General features: G+C 41.3%; 1 long non-coding RNA gene across 1 annotated transcript; it reads left to right on the top strand.

Moving 5' to 3' along the window:
* Positions 1-3,286, top strand: LOC106866631. Its single transcript, XR_001407574.2, has 3 exons — positions 1-422; positions 1,972-2,034; positions 2,204-3,286. It is a non-coding gene; the product is annotated as an uncharacterized LOC106866631 (long non-coding RNA).
* The last annotated feature ends 653 nt before the right edge of the window (positions 3,287-3,939 follow it).

Genomic DNA, 3,939 nt, shown 5'->3' with positions numbered 1-3,939 from the left:
GCGAGTGCCACCGTTGCAGGGCTAGCCACTCCTGCCCTGAGTAAAAAGATCAACAGAGGAACCGACTGAACAATAGAGGAAGGAGAAGTTCTATAAGACCTTATCTTTCCCCATGGACTGTAGCATTTTCTCACCAAAACCAAGCTTGCGCCATGGCTCTGATCTCTCCTAGGGAGATAAGCACCAGGCCAAGCCTCACTAGAAAAGAGACGGCGCGTGATTGAGAGTTGATGGAGGCGGGGAGGAGGATTGAGCCGGCGCCATTCTGGGCATCGGATCGAAGCGGCGGCGGCGCCCACGAGAGATAGCGCAAAGAGGAAGGAGACGATTAGCAGATCAGCTGACCATAAGATAGAAGTAGCAGGAGTCTAGGATGCCACGAACAGTAACCGGCCAGGTTCAGGCGTCCCCAAGTATTCAAGGTAAAGTCTTATGTTCAGGAGCACCACAAATAGGATTTTTCATGGGAAGAAATCTTTGTTTGATTGCTGCTGAATTGTTTTCATGGTCAGAAAGATTGACATTTAGGAGGGGAAAAGGGGAACATCTGTGTGAGTTAATCATCATGGCACCGAAGAATCTGACTAGAACTAATTTCTTGATTGCTTGGGTGCTAATCTGCTGAATGAAGGTAGAAGTACCAAATTAGCAAATGGAATGGAAAACGGGGAACATCTATTTAAGCTAATCATTAATATCTTAGGCACTTCGTACATCCCCTATTATCAGATTTAGAGTTTGTCATCCTATGTATAGGAATATACATACCCATCTCTGAATTGGATAGTACAATTGAACCCCAAATCATTGATAGACTAAAAAACTGATATTCTAATTGCTATATAAATAAAAGCCTATTAGCATGCTTGTGTGATTACTCCCAGTAGTTTATCTCTGTAATTACAGTGAAGACCGAATACTAGGAGTTTAGAACTGTCATGGCATTAATCTTTACATGAAAGCGCTGCGTGCATGCTTAGCCAAATAAATTGGTCAATACACATGACCCTGATTATACAATTCCTAGGAACTAAACTGAAACATGGTACCTTTAAAGAATCAAGATCACCATGGGCAGCCACCTGACCATTAGTACATAGAGAAGTAGTAACATGTACATTTATACCAGAATTCAGGAAGTAGAGAGAAGAGCTGAGGTCCAGGAAGCATTACTTATATGAGTACACATTTATTTAGTTAGCTGAATCTTTAAGGCCATAACGAAACTAAAATCAGGATATTTTAGACTGAATCTTCTCACACCAGAACCATTAGAATCAACATTATCCTGATTCATACATTAGTTGCTCAAATATCTAGTAGTATAGGAGTAAAATTTCTCATGTCATAAATTGACATCTCTGGAACTTCATCACTAAGTTGACCGTGCTATTGAATTAGTAGCTCCCGGATTCCGAATCCCACCAAAATTACAATTGTACAGTATAAGCTGTCACATGAGGCATAAAACAATCCATTAGCCAATTGAGTGAGTGACTCCAGAACACCACCCTTCAGCACAATATCCTTGATAGCTGAGAATCCAATTAGATCATCATGAGTGCATCAAAACTGAATCCTATGCTTTAGCAAGCCGCACTGGCACCAACATGGTCCAGCCTTGAAACTGCAAGTTGTCCATGAGGATCCTTTATCCTTGAGGGGTATTTGTGATGTTTTGATTGGTGCTTCATAATTTATAAAGAAATAGGCAATCTTGGTGAACCTGCTGTTAAATTAACTCCATCTAGTACTTCAATAATATGTGACTTAGATAGCCTGCTTGAATGGGTAGAATAAACTTGCCAGAACTTGTTTATCTCTTCAATATTGCCTGAAATGATGACATGCAGGATAACTAAGTAATCTTGATAGAATTGAGTAAAGTATCTTTGCTTAAAGCTTCTGCATCCTGTTTGGTATGTGCATTTTGGTGTTAGTCCTCATTGGACTTCATTTGTACCTTCCCAGATTGAATCTGCCTTGGACTTATTGTTGAGTCGAATCTTTGATGTCTTCTAATTGATCTTCCAGGTATCTCAGGCAAGTCTAGTTCTTGTTCATATCTGATGATTATTTTCTATCAAAGCTTTGCAATGTATTCTATTGGTATCACTTGCATCAAAAGAAAGTTTATTTTTGAAATAATATGACATGGATCTGGTTGATCGACTGCTCATCGGTGAACTATTATGGCTGGCAGTTCGGACCCTGTTTGGAGGCTGTCAAGCCTGGCTTTCATGCCGCGGAAGGTGGGTTCGACTACAAAGGATATCACCTTAAGGCTTAATCAACAATTGACTACTTGTACTCGAGCGCCGTAGCGACCGCGTTGACCACATGACCCTGTATGGGCGGGGCTGAGCTGAAGTAATGCCATCTTAATGTCCTACCTCCCTAGGAGCAGTTGGGGCGACCTCTACTGTAGGCGACCAATTGCGATAGAATGAATGACAGTTGGAGTTTGACCTCTACTGTAGGCTACCAGCTTGTCATGGTGGGTAGCTGGTGTCTATGTTCGCCGGCCAGCTACGCTTTGAGGTAACGGCAGATGGGATGGGTGAAAAGGCTTTGTGTTCATGGTTGTGTTATCTAAGGCTGATCCCCTCGATGCACGACTATGGGCGTCTGTGGGTAAAGTAACGCACCTCTGCAAAGTGTATTGAACCGTGGCTTGTCACTCCCTGTTCCGGGTAGGAACTGCGATCGCGGCGGGAAAGGAATCCACAGGGGATTCTAACAACCCATGAGACAAGGAGATCATAGATTTCTATAATAAAACTTGACTCTTTCCTCAGAATTGTTTTCGAAAATCATTGCTTATTTGGGGACCAAGTGTCCTAGTAGATCATAGTGCATTCAAACATATGTTGCTATCCTGGACTTGTTGAGTACCTTTTGTACTCATCCCCTATGTAAACCTCCTTTGTTTAGGTGACTAACTCTTTAAGACATAAGAGATGTTCCGCTGATCGTCAAGATGGAGACGAGGTATCTCGTCGAAGGAGATGCATTTCAGGAATATGTCATCAAGTGTCTATACAATAGTGAGACAGTTAGGCCATAACTTCCCGTGTTTCTTGTAATTGTTAGGTTGTATTTTACTTGTAAAGGTAATTCCAATTATTTATGCATATCGAATCCACTGCAATTGTTTATGTTTACTACTCTGACCGGTATATTACTTGCGAAACTTCACGTCACTTGTAATATGTCGGGGATCTGCGTGCTACTGGTTTAGTGGCATGTCATGTCGTTACAGTTTTAAACCTTAATAATTGTTATTTGGTGCCTGCGTTGAGCATGAACATTATATCAGGATCTTGTTTAATGCGAGACGGTTATTCATTTAAATTAAAGAATAATTGTTGTTCGATTTATATGAGTAATATCTTTTATGGTCATGCACCACTTGTGAATGGTTTATTTCTATTAGATCTCGATAATAGTGATACACATATTTATAATGTTAATGGCAAAAGATGCAAAGTTCATAATGATAGTTCCACATATTTGTGGCACTGCCGTCTAGGTCATAATGGTATAAAACGCATGAAGAAATTCCATTCTGATGGACTACTTGAATCACTTGATTTCGAATCATTTGATACATGTGAACCATGTCTCATGGGTAAGATGACTAGAACCCCGTTTTCAGGCATAATGGAACGAGCAAGTGACTTCTTGGAAATCATACATACTGATGTGTGTGAACCAATGAGTGTTACAACGCGTGGTGGATATCGTTATTTCTTAGGGTTTTTTACTTCCGTGCCTTCGGTTTCTTAGTTTTACTCAGTTTTGCCCAGGTCTTAGAACACTGTTCGCTTCAACCCTCCTCCTTTGCGCAAATGCTCGCCTTTTCCATCACGGAGCACCTCCTCACGGTCAACTCGGTCAAGCCGTTAGCTGCTGACGGGTGGGACTGGGTATAAGCCT

Source organism: Brachypodium distachyon, chromosome 4 (assembly GCF_000005505.3).
Source record: "Brachypodium distachyon strain Bd21 chromosome 4, Brachypodium_distachyon_v3.0, whole genome shotgun sequence".
Taxonomy (NCBI): domain Eukaryota; kingdom Viridiplantae; phylum Streptophyta; class Magnoliopsida; order Poales; family Poaceae; genus Brachypodium; species Brachypodium distachyon.
The sequence above is the reverse complement of the archived record's forward strand: the minus strand, read 5'-3'. Positions and strand labels throughout refer to the sequence as shown.